Below are 12,114 nucleotides of genomic sequence, written 5' to 3'. Positions count from 1 at the left end.
GATACCTGTAAGCACTCAGAAACGCCAACTTTCTCAACTATTGCACCTGTATGTGGTGAGAGTGATTTTGCCCCAGTGAGTAAAACGTGTATCTCTGGTGGGACTCGAACCCACAATCCCCGGTTTAGGAGACCGATGCCTTATCCATTAGGCCACAGAGGCTGACTGGCGTTAAGCTAGCGGTGTGCTCGCTCAAATCAACACTTGCCAGGTGTACCCTTCCTGATGCGCTACTCTACGCTTGCAGAGAGTCAGGACGTCGCATGAGCCTTTCCTGTGTGCCTGTACATACTCAGACGTATCGAAGTCCAGGCACCTACTTTCTGCTGGCAATTCTTGTACCTGCCGTCTTAGGCTATTCCCTTTCTGAACTCCAAGTCCTGCACACAAGACAGTTAAGTGACTATTCATATGGGTCATAGTGTTTACCTACAAGGAATTTTAAAATTGCTTTCCCTATCACAGCGCCATAACGCTTTGAAACACTTCCGCAGCTAACAGGTCGATTGATAATGGCCGTCGTTTCGTTTCAGGTTGTCAGTAAGTGCGTATTTTCGTATCGTCGTCATACCTGTGATACCTGTAAGCACTCAGAAACGCCAACTTTCTCAACTATTGCACCTGTATGTGGTGAGAGTGATTTTGCCCCAGTGAGTAAAACGTGTACCTCTGGTGGGACTCGAACCCACAATCCCCGGTTTAGGAGACCGATGCCTTATCCATTTTTTTTTTTTTATTTTTTTTCATTTTTTTTCTTTTTTTGGCTAGCTTCGGTGCTATACTCTTGTGATGCTATTTCACTGTGCATATTTTGAAATGTATAGTTGTTATATTTTGATTCCTTTTTGTTTGAAGTGATATTGAAAAAAAAATATTTTTTTTTATCGTTGTTTTTGTTTTATTTTTGTTTTTTTTGTTGTTTGTTCTTTTTTTTTTATTTTTGTTTCTGTTAATATTGTTTATTTGATTTTACTGCATGCGGAGTTGCAGGGTGCCGACGTCATTCAAAGCTCGTCTTCTCGAAAGTTTGTTATGCCTTTGGCTTCCCCAAGCGATGGCTTGGACTAGTCTGATATATTCCATTTTTGCTGTGTGGTTTCCCAAGTCTCCTTCTCTTAGCTCCGAACGACTCAGCCGCCAAAAACTGCGCTCGGCATACGAATGTGGAAAAGAGAATTGATGAAATCCATGTTGCCGCGGAATGATTTGAAGAAGAAGGAAAGAAAAAATTGAAGAAATAAATCCTGTTTCATCTTCCCTCGTCGACGTCAAATAAATAAAGAAGCAAGTAATGTTCGCAGGTGAGTGAAACGGATACATCTTCCATGTAAGTTTGCAAACATAAAACATAAACGGAAAACCCAGTGGACACCACGTCCAAACGAATGGTCAGCTTCACCATCCATGTTGGGAGAATGTAAATCAAATTCCTGCTGAATTAACGGAGACGAAGGGCTAGGTTAAACAAGACATTTAAAACACCAAGCATGAACATTCCCAATCAGTGACTACTGCAGACACCATGAGTGTCGACTTTGTTCCTTTTCTTCTTTTTCGTTGTTTCATTGTTTTCGTTGAACATATTTGGTTTTTTTTTTTTATTTGTAATTTATTTATTGAGATTTTTATTTATATTTGATAAGGTGGATGTATACGTGGCCGTGGAAGAAACCTTACTGAATTCGTTTACAGGGTCGTGATTTGGAGCGCTAAGATATAATTTGCAAACTTTTGCCTATGTTTGACATCCTGCATTAGCAGTTGTGCCTGTGTGGCGAGGTAGAATCTGTAGTCCAGGTATGAACGCCCCTCCTGGGCGCCAAGCAAGTAACATAGGGTGTGTCCAGCCAACCACGTCCAGGTGTTTGCCTTGGTTGTGGGGTAGTACGCGTCGTCGGGTTGGAGCACGGACGTAAGAGAGATGTGCCGTCGTGCCGTGCGGCAGATCAAAGCCATGGTCATTCTACACCATTCCCAAATAAGACTGTTCGCACCACAAACACATCTGTGTTGCAAAGTGTCGACAAGGCCGCACTCCCTACATTTGTCAGTAGCTGACAAATGTATTTTATGAAGTTTTTCGGCGGTGGGTAGAGTTTCATTAACAACTTTATACCACAGTGATCGAATACCGGTATCTAGCACTTTGTTATGTATAGTCTTCCAGATTAGAGCCCAGTCTTTAGAGGGATACTTCAGTTCCATGCGGTTGACCCTGCCTGTGTCGTTCAGTAGCCGGTAGAGGTGGGCAGTGGTAAGGTCACGTAGCGGGACTCTCGATTTCATGTGGAGATAACTACTTTCTAAAAGAAACATCCTAATGTGGTTTGCTTTGAAATGCGTTTCCCGAAGGTTGATGGGGATGTGCATAGTCTGAGGCTGAAATGTGCGTATGGCCATACTCAGCGCGCTGTCAGGATATTCGTGGCAGAGCTGCAGTGTACGCCGGATCAAGAGTGCCTTACATTTGGTTTGAACATCCGTCAGGCCGAGGCCGCCTTTGTCTGGTGGGAGAGTGATGACATTGATGCCCACCTTGAAGATGTCACCCCTCCAGATGTACCAACCTACTGCCGACATAATTTTCCTCGCAACACTGTCGACCACAGGAAGTATTTGCCCGACATACCAAATTTTCGAGAGAATCATGGTATTAACGAAATGAACTCTCTGCAATAAGTCCTGTTCTCTGCCTTTATGATACTGTAAGCAGCCCCGAGACATAGCCAAAAGATGTTTCCAATTGTCTACCGTTGTTCGTAGGGGGCAACTGCTCATCTTGATACCAAGAAGTTTGAGAGTCGCACATCTTCTGTACGGCAAAGGGGCGTCTGTGCGAAATCCACTGCCTATAGGCAGGAGGCAAGTCTTTCCATAGTTTAGCTGAGAACCGGAGGCTCGCTCGTAATCGGTGATACTATTCCTAACGGCCGTGAGGTCTTGTTCCGAACGCACAATGACACCCACATCGTCGGCGTACGCAATGCATTTGAGGGTGCTGGAATACAGGTTTAAACCTGGAAGGTTACAATTCAGCATCCTTACAAGTGGCTCAATTGCGATCACGAAGAGACACATGGACATGGGACAGCCCTGTCTGATTGACCGCTGAATCGGAATCCGCCGGGTGAATTGACCATTGACGATGATCTGAGAAGTGGCCGAGGTGTACATGTTGCTGACCATTGCAGTAAAGCCGTCACCAAATCCTAAGTGGTTCATGGTGTGGAAGAGGTAGCGATGCAGGATCCGATCAAAGGCCTGACATTGATCTAAAGCCAAGATTGCTGCTTCCGGGCGTGTGATTGCAGTAAACGAAACGAGCTCCCTGTAATCGGCAAGACATTTAAAGATCGTGCGGCCCGGGACCGCTGCTGCCTGGCTGTGATGTATAATTTTTGCAAGGACATGTTTAAGTCTACCTGCTATGACGCGGGCCACAATCTTGTAGTCAGAGTTCAACAGGGAGATAGGGCGGAATTTGGCAATATCCTGATGGGGGTATTCTTTTGGGACCAAAACGATCAGGCTGTCATTGAAACCATCTGGTAACTGTTGGCCGGCGCGCAGTTCATTGCAGATGCAAACAAAACAATGTTCGAGGAGGTCCCAGAACTGCTTATAAAATTCAATCGGCAGACCATCAATGCCGGGCGATTTGTTGGCCTGAGCCCTGCTCAGTGCCTCCCGAATCTCCACCGCGGTGACATCACTGATCAACAATTGCCGGTCGTCCTCATCGAGCGTTGTCGGAAGATACGCATGCATCGCCGCGATTGCCGCGTCATCGGCTGGTTGTGCCCTGTACAGTCGCCCGTAGTAGTCCGTTATAGACTCCTTAATTTCAGCCTGGGTCGTCACAAAGGTACCGTCTTCAGTTCGTAAGCGGGTAATCAATTTTTGTCGTGCGCGGCGTTTCTCTGTCCCTAGGTGGAAGGCGGATGGTTGTTCGTCAGAAGTGCCGGCACTATCTCGCGAACGGATTTTAACGCCTTCCATTTGCCTGCGTTTGAGGAGCGTCAACTTTGATTTGATCCGTTTAATCTGAAGAAATTGTTCCTGCGTGACATGTGCTTCAGAATACAAGTCACGGAGACAGCGAAAATAAAATTCAAACGTCTCTTTCTGCATCCGGCCCCTGTCAGAACTGTACGCCTTCAAACAACGAATAAGCCTAGGTTTTGCACAACGGCACCACCACTGCGTTACCGATGGGAATGTTGGTCGTCGACGTAAACAAATTTCCCAGGCTTCATGTAGACGGTCTCGTAACTCCTGTTCCCTGAGAATACTGACGTTAAGTTTCCATCCTGTCCGACCACGGAAAGTTTGCTGGCGCGCCATACGAATGATACAATGGTAAGCTAAATGGTCGGAAAAATACAGGGGCCATGTTTCCGAGGAAGATACCCGCTCACGCAGGTTTTTCCCCACGTAGATCCTGTCGAGGCGGCTGGCCATTTGTGCAGTATGGTACGTGAAGCACCGTTGTTCCCCGTGTGTTATTTCCCACGTATCCTCCAGCTCTAATTGACGTACTGTTTCGCCGAGAGCGGCACATCCATTAAAGTTCAGCCATTGGTCCTTGGGCTTCAAAACACAATTAAAATCGCCTCCGATAACCACGTCCTCCCGGCTGCGGCGCAAAAGATATAATAAGTCAGTGGCAAAGAACTGAGCTCGTCTCGTTCTATTCTGATTCCCGGAAGGGGCATATACATTAACAAATCTAATGCCGTTGATAAGGCACGCTATACCCCTGCCATTTTCGAGTCGTTCAACGTCGGAGACGGCCACGCCCACTTTGGTTAATAGAGCGGTACCTGAAGAACTGTCTGGGGTGGTGTTTTTGAGTAATTGGTAGCCAGGAATGTCAGGCTGAAATTTATCATCGACCTCCTGCAACAGCACAATATCAGCATCGCAGCTGTATAAATAATCACGAAAGCTAGAGAGCTTCTGTACAGAAGTAATTCTATTAACGTTAATTGTAGCTAACTTATAATCCTGGTAGGACGGCATGAACTGCTAAATGTTGGCAGAAAGAGAAAAAAGCAAAGTAGATATGCAGAAGCACAGAAAATTATAACCTTTAGTAGGTATCAGATAGGTAATCATCGTCCCCCGTCGGGTGTTTTGAGACAGGTCGTGTCGTACTTAAGTCGCCGACCGGTAATGCGGGTAAATTTCCTGGAGATGGCCCTACCACAGACAGGCTCTGGTCCATTATTACATCGTCAGTGTCATCTGCCCAATTGACCACATGAACAGCGGCCACCTCGCCAATTGAGTCCTGATCATTTTGAGATTGATGTTCGGGGGTATCCCTGAGGTCTTCACGAGGGTTCTGTTCCTCGGTCGCAGCGACCTGGCCGTCACCATCGGGGTGGGGCACGGAGACGTCCGAGACCTGCGGGGTCTCATGCAGCGGCTGTTCAGTGGGGCGTTCAAGAGAGCCGTCAGGCAAGGAACGGGCAATTTGCGCCCCTTTCTCACGCAAAGGTGGTGCGGTGTGGGCGGCATCCTTGTGGGCGATCCTCCTTTTCTTGTGTTTCTTGGGAGAAGTTTCGACTCTTTGAAGTGCTGCAGCCGACGAGGAAGAAGTGGAGTCCTGTGCAGGAGGAAGTGCATTCTGAACTGAAATGGGATCCATATTGCTGTTAACGTGGCGACCAGTGTGATCTTCCTGGGAGTTAGCAACCTCTTGGTGGCCGTCTAAAGACGGAACCGCCGGGATGCTACTGGCCACCGGTACGTCTGTAGTAGGAACAGCGATGCCGTCCAGACTGGAAGTATCCATGGGCGTATCTAGAACAGTGTCCGAAGCCCTGGGATCTGTGACCACGTCAGGTTGCACCGCCGCGGCCGTGGTCGAGCGGACTGCCGCTACATATGTGAGAGGCAGTGTCGACATCCTGGTAGTTTCCGTCCTTTCGCCAGGTGGTAATTGCGTCACTCGTCGCTGCATACACTGAGCGCGAACGTGATCAGTGGCACCACAACCTGCACAAGTCCTAGGTTGACCGTCGTACATAACGATCGCCCTGTATCCACAAATAGTGAGATATGACGGGATGTGTCTCTTCAACTCTATCTTGACCTGACGAACACCATTCAAAACAGGGACTTTGAAAGACAACCACTTTTCGGCAACATTGCTAATGACTTTACCATAGCTGTCCAAAGCAGCGTTGATGTGTTCCGCTGGGACTTCAAACGGCAGTTCGAATATTCGAACGGTGCGGACACCAAACCCTGCATGAGACACGAGAACCTCTCCAACATTCCCATCACAATGCTTAAACTTCAAACGACCACTACAAGAGTCAATGATTTGGTCACAGATTTCGGCAGATTTACACTTTATAGAGGCGGTGCTGCTAACTATCGATAAATGGACTCCAAGAATGTCATCAAAGGATCGTTTCAAAGCTTCCTCAATCCACGATTCTAATTCAAACGATTTTGGTCGTGCATAGTTTGAATCAAACACAAACTTCAAAGTATCCCGTCGTGTTAATTGACTCATGTTGGAATCCTACACATATTCCACACAATAACACGTTACTGTTTACAGCAAGGGCGGCACTCACCACAACAGCCAGCAGCAGCGGCGACGTAAGCACCACACGTCCGCTCACCACGGCCGCCGAGGGCCGACTACGCCCACAGAGGCTGACTGGCGCTAAGCTGGCGGTGTGCTCGCTCAAATCAACACTTGCCAAGTGTACCCTTCCTGATGCGCTACTCTACGTCTGCAGAGAGTCAGGACGTCGCATGAGCCTTTCCTGTGTGCCTGTACATACTCAGACGTATCGAAGTCCAGGCACCTACTTTCTGCTGGCAATTCTTATACCTGCCGTCTTAGGCTATTCCCTCTCTGAACTGTAAGTCCTGCACACAAGACAGGTAAGTGACTATTCATATGGGTCATACTGTTTACCAACAAGCAATTTCAAAATAGCGTTTCCTTTCACAGCGCCATCACGCTTTGAAACACTTCCGCTGCTAATAGGTCGATTGATAATGGCCGTCGTTTCGTTTTTGGTTGTCAGTAAGTGCGTATTTTCATATCGTCGTCATACCTGTGATACCTGTAAGCACTCAGAAACGCCAGCTTTCTCAACTATTACAGCTGTATGTGGTGAGAGTGATTTTGCCCCAGTGAGTAAAACGTGTACCTCTGGTGGGACTCGAACCCACAATCCCCGGTTTAGGAGACCGATGCCTTATCCATTAGGCCACAGAGGCTGACTGGCGCTAAGCTGGCGGTGTGCTCGCTCAAATCAACACTTGCCAAGTGTACCCTTCCTGATGCGCTACTCTACGTCTGCAGAGAGTCAGGACGTCGCATGAGCCTTTCCTGTGTGCCTGTACATACTCAGACGTATCGAAGTCCAGGCACCTACTTTCTGCTGGCAATTCTTATACCTGCCGTCTTAGGCTATTCCCTCTCCGAACTGTAAGTCCTGCACACAAGACAGGTAAGTGACTATTCATATGGGTCATACTGTTTACCAACAAGCAATTTCAAAATAGCGTTTCCTTTCACAGCGCCATCACGCTTTGAAACACTTCCGCTGCTAATAGGTCGATTGATAATGGCCGTCGTTTCGTTTTTGGTTGTCAGTAAGTGCGTATTTTCATATCGTCGTCATACCTGTGATACCTGTAAGCACTCAGAAACGCCAGCTTTCTCAACTATTACAGCTGTATGTGGTGAGAGTGATTTTGCCCCAGTGAGTAAAACGTGTACCTCTGGTGGGACTCGAACCCACAATCCCCGGTTTAGGAGACCGATGCCTTATCCATTAGGCCACAGAGGCTGACTGGCGCTAAGCTGGCGGTGTGCTCGCTCAAATCAACACTTGCCAAGTGTAACCTTCCTGATGCGCTACTCTACGTCTGCAGAGAGTCAGGACGTCGCATGAGCCTTTCCTGTGTGCCTGTACATACTCAGACGTATCGAAGTCCAGGCACCTACTTTCTGCTGGCAATTCTTATACCTGCCGTCTTAGGCTATTCCCTCTCTGAAACTGTAAGTCCTGCACACAAGACAGGTAAGTGACTATTCATATGGGTCATACTGTTTACCAACAAGCAATTTCAAAATAGCGTTTCCTTTCACAGCGCCATCACGCTTTGAAACACTTCCGCTGCTAATAGGTCGATTGATAATGGCCGTCGTTTCGTTTTTGGTTGTCAGTAAGTGCGTATTTTCATATCGTCGTCATACCTGTGATACCTGTAAGCACTCAGAAACGCCAGCTTTCTCAACTATTACAGCTGTATGTGGTGAGAGTGATTTTGCCCCAGTGAGTAAAACGTGTACCTCTGGTGGGACTCGAACCCACAATCCCCGGTTTAGGAGACCGATGCCTTATCCATTAGGCCACAGAGGCTGACTGGCGCTAAGCTGGCGGTGTGCTCGCTCAAATCAACACTTGCCAAGTGTACCCTTCCTGATGCGCTACTCTACGTCTGCAGAGAGTCAGGACGTCGCATGAGCCTTTCCTGTGTGCCTGTACATACACAGACGTATCGAAGTCCAGGCACCTACTTTCTGCTGGCAATTCTTATACCTGCCGTCTTAGGCTATTCCCTCTCTGAACTGTAAGTCCTGCACACAAGACAGGTAAGTGACTGTTCATATGGGTCATACTGTTTACCAACAAGCAATTTCAAAATAGCGTTTCCTTTCACAGCGCCATCACGCTTTGAAACACTTCCGCTGCTAATAGGTCGATTGATAATGGCCGTCGTTTCGTTTTTGGTTGTCAGTAAGTGCGTATTTTCATATCGTCGTCATACCTGTGATACCTGTAAGCACTCAGAAACGCCAGCTTTCTCAACTATTACAGCTGTATGTGGTGAGAGTGATTTTGCCCCAGTGAGTAAAACGTGTACGTCTGGTGGGACTCGAACCCACAATCCCCGGTTTAGGAGACCGATGCCTTATCCATTAGGCCACAGAGGCTGACTGGCGCTAAGCTGGCGGTGTGCTCGCTCAAATCAACACTTGCCAAGTGTACCCTTCCTGATGCGCTACTCTACGTCTGCAGAGAGTCAGGACGTCGCATGAGCCTTTCCTGTGTGCCTGTACATACTCAGACGTATCGAAGTCCAGGCACCTACTTTCTGCTGGCAATTCTTATACCTGCCGTCTTAGGCTATTCCCTCTCTGAACTGTAAGTCCTGCACACAAGACAGGTAAGTGACTATTCATATGGGTCATACTGTTTACCAACAAGCAATTTCAAAATAGCGTTTCCTTTCACAGCGCCATCACGCTTTGAAACACTTCCGCTGCTAATAGGTCGATTGATAATGGCCGTCGTTTCGTTTTTGGTTGTCAGTAAGTGCGTATTTTCATATCGTCGTCATACCTGTGATACCTGTAAGCACTCAGAAACGCCAGCTTTCTCAACTATTACAGCTGTATGTGGTGAGAGTGATTTTGCCCCAGTGAGTAAAACGTGTACCTCTGGTGGGACTCGAACCCACAATCCCCGGTTTAGGAGACCGATGCCTTATCCATTAGGCCACAGAGGCTGACTGGCGCTAAGCTGGCGGTGTGCTCGCTCAAATCAACACTTGCCAAGTGTACCCTTCCTGATGCGCTACTCTACGTCTGCAGAGAGTCAGGACGTCGCATGAGCCTTTCCTGTGTGCCTGTACATACTCAGACGTATCGAAGTCCAGGCACCTACTTTCTGCTGGCAATTCTTATACCTGCCGTCTTAGGCTATTCCCTCTCTGAACTGTAAGTCCTGCACACAAGACAGGTAAGTGACTATTCATATGGGTCATACTGTTTACCAACAAGCAATTTCAAAATAGCGTTTCCTTTCACAGCGCCATCACGCTTTGAAACACTTCCGCTGCTAATAGGTCGATTGATAATGGCCGTCGTTTCGTTTTTGGTTGTCAGTAAGTGCGTATTTTCATATCGTCGTCATACCTGTGATACCTGTAAGCACTCAGAAACGCCAGCTTTCTCAACTATTACAGCTGTATGTGGTGAGAGTGATTTTGCCCCAGTGAGTAAAACGTGTACCTCTGGTGGGACTCGAACCCACAATCCCCGGTTTAGGAGACCGATGCCTTATCCATTAGGCCACAGAGGCTGACTGGCGCTAAGCTGGCGGTGTGCTCGCTCAAATCAACACTTGCCAAGTGTACCCTTCCTGATGCGCTACTCTACGTCTGCAGAGAGTCAGGACGTCGCATGAGCCTTTCCTGTGTGCCTGTACATACTCAGACGTATCGAAGTCCAGGCACCTACTTTCTGCTGGCAATTCTTATACCTGCCGTCTTAGGCTATTCCCTCTCCGAACTGTAAGTCCTGCACACAAGACAGGTAAGTGACTATTCATATGGGTCATACTGTTTACCAACAAGCAATTTCAAAATAGCGTTTCCTTTCACAGCGCCATCACGCTTTGAAACACTTCCGCTGCTAATAGGTCGATTGATAATGGCCGTCGTTTCGTTTTTGGTTGTCAGTAAGTGCGTATTTTCATATCGTCGTCATACCTGTGATACCTGTAAGCACTCAGAAACGCCAGCTTTCTCAACTATTACAGCTGTATGTGGTGAGAGTGATTTTGCCCCAGTGAGTAAAACGTGTACCTCTGGTGGGACTCGAACCCACAATCCCCGGTTTAGGAGACCGATGCCTTATCCATTAGGCCACAGAGGCTGACTGGCGCTAAGCTGGCGGTGTGCTCGCTCAAATCAACACTTGCCAAGTGTACCCTTCCTGATGCGCTACTCTACGTCTGCAGAGAGTCAGGACGTCGCATGAGCCTTTCCTGTGTGCCTGTACATACTCAGACGTATCGAAGTCCAGGCACCTACTTTCTGCTGGCAATTCTTATACCTGCCGTCTTAGGCTATTCCCTCTCTGAACTGTAAGTCCTGCACACAAGACAGGTAAGTGACTATTCACATGGGTCATACTGTTTACCAACAAGCAATTTCAAAATAGCGTTTCCTTTCACAGCGCCATCACGCTTTGAAACACTTCCGCTGCTAATAGGTCGATTGATAATGGCCGTCGTTTCGTTTTTGGTTGTCAGTAAGTGCGTATTTTCATATCGTCGTCATACCTGTGATACCTGTAAGCACTCAGAAACGCCAGCTTTCTCAACTATTACAGCTGTATGTGGTGAGAGTGATTTTGCCCCAGTGAGTAAAACGTGTACCTCTGGTGGGACTCGAACCCACAATCCCCGGTTTAGGAAACCGATACCTTATCCATTAGGCCACAGAGGCTGACTGGCGCTAAGCTGGCGGTGTGCTCGCTCAAATCAACACTTGCCAAGTGTACCCTTCCTGATGCGCTACTCTACGTCTGCAGAGAGTCAGGACGTCGCATGAGCCTTTCCTGTGTGCCTGTACATACTCAGACGTATCGAAGTCCAGGCACCTACTTTCTGCTGGCAATTCTTATACCTGCCGTCTTAGGCTATTCCCTCTCTGAACTGTAAGTCCTGCACACAAGACAGGTAAGTGACTATTCATATGGGTCATACTGTTTACCAACAAGCAATTTCAAAATAGCGTTTCCTTTCACAGCGCCATCACGCTTTGAAACACTTCCGCTGCTAATAGGTCGATTGATAATGGCCGTCGTTTCGTTTTTGGTTGTCAGTAAGTGCGTATTTTCATATCGTCGTCATACCTGTGATACCTGTAAGCACTCAGAAACGCCAGCTTTCTCAACTATTACAGCTGTATGTGGTGAGAGTGATTTTGCCCCAGTGAGTAAAACGTGTACCTCTGGTGGGACTCGAACCCACAATCCCCGGTTTAGGAGACCGATGCCTTATCCATTAGGCCACAGAGGCTGACTGGCGCTAAGCTGGCGGTGTGCTCGCGCAAATCAACACTTGCCAAGTGTACCCTTCCTGATGCGCTACTCTACGTCTGCAGAGAGTCAGGACGTCGCATGAGCCTTTCCTGTGTGCCTGTACATACTCAGACGTATCGAAGTCCAGGCACCTACTTTCTGCTGGCAATTCTTATACCTGCCGTCTTAGGCTATTCCCTCTCTGAACTGTAAGTCCTGCACACAAGACAGGTAAGTGACTATTCATATGGGTCATACTG

General features: G+C 47.7%; 10 non-coding genes across 10 annotated transcripts; all 10 read right to left on the bottom strand.

Annotated features, from left to right (window-relative positions):
* Positions 1-89: 89 nt before the first annotated feature.
* Trnar-ccu lies at positions 90-162 on the bottom strand. The gene has a single exon. It is a non-coding gene; the product is annotated as a tRNA-Arg (tRNA).
* Positions 163-7,178: 7,016 nt separating this feature from the next.
* Trnar-ccu lies at positions 7,179-7,251 on the bottom strand. Its single transcript has one exon. It is a non-coding gene; the product is annotated as a tRNA-Arg (tRNA).
* A 502-nt stretch (positions 7,252-7,753) lies between these two features.
* On the bottom strand, positions 7,754-7,826 carry Trnar-ccu. The gene has a single exon. It is a non-coding gene; the product is annotated as a tRNA-Arg (tRNA).
* Positions 7,827-8,329: 503 nt separating this feature from the next.
* Trnar-ccu lies at positions 8,330-8,402 on the bottom strand. The gene has a single exon. It is a non-coding gene; the product is annotated as a tRNA-Arg (tRNA).
* A 502-nt stretch (positions 8,403-8,904) lies between these two features.
* Positions 8,905-8,977, bottom strand: Trnar-ccu. The gene has a single exon. It is a non-coding gene; the product is annotated as a tRNA-Arg (tRNA).
* A 502-nt stretch (positions 8,978-9,479) lies between these two features.
* Positions 9,480-9,552, bottom strand: Trnar-ccu. The gene has a single exon. It is a non-coding gene; the product is annotated as a tRNA-Arg (tRNA).
* A 502-nt stretch (positions 9,553-10,054) lies between these two features.
* On the bottom strand, positions 10,055-10,127 carry Trnar-ccu. Its single transcript has one exon. It is a non-coding gene; the product is annotated as a tRNA-Arg (tRNA).
* A 502-nt stretch (positions 10,128-10,629) lies between these two features.
* Positions 10,630-10,702, bottom strand: Trnar-ccu. Its single transcript has one exon. It is a non-coding gene; the product is annotated as a tRNA-Arg (tRNA).
* A 502-nt stretch (positions 10,703-11,204) lies between these two features.
* Positions 11,205-11,277, bottom strand: Trnar-ccu. The gene has a single exon. It is a non-coding gene; the product is annotated as a tRNA-Arg (tRNA).
* A 502-nt stretch (positions 11,278-11,779) lies between these two features.
* Positions 11,780-11,852, bottom strand: Trnar-ccu. Its single transcript has one exon. It is a non-coding gene; the product is annotated as a tRNA-Arg (tRNA).
* Between the last annotated feature and the right edge of the window lie 262 nt (positions 11,853-12,114).

The sequence above is a fragment of the Schistocerca piceifrons genome, chromosome 1, assembly GCF_021461385.2.
Source record: "Schistocerca piceifrons isolate TAMUIC-IGC-003096 chromosome 1, iqSchPice1.1, whole genome shotgun sequence".
Lineage (NCBI taxonomy): Eukaryota > Metazoa > Arthropoda > Insecta > Orthoptera > Acrididae > Schistocerca > Schistocerca piceifrons.
This window is presented reverse-complemented; position numbering and strand designations above follow the sequence as displayed.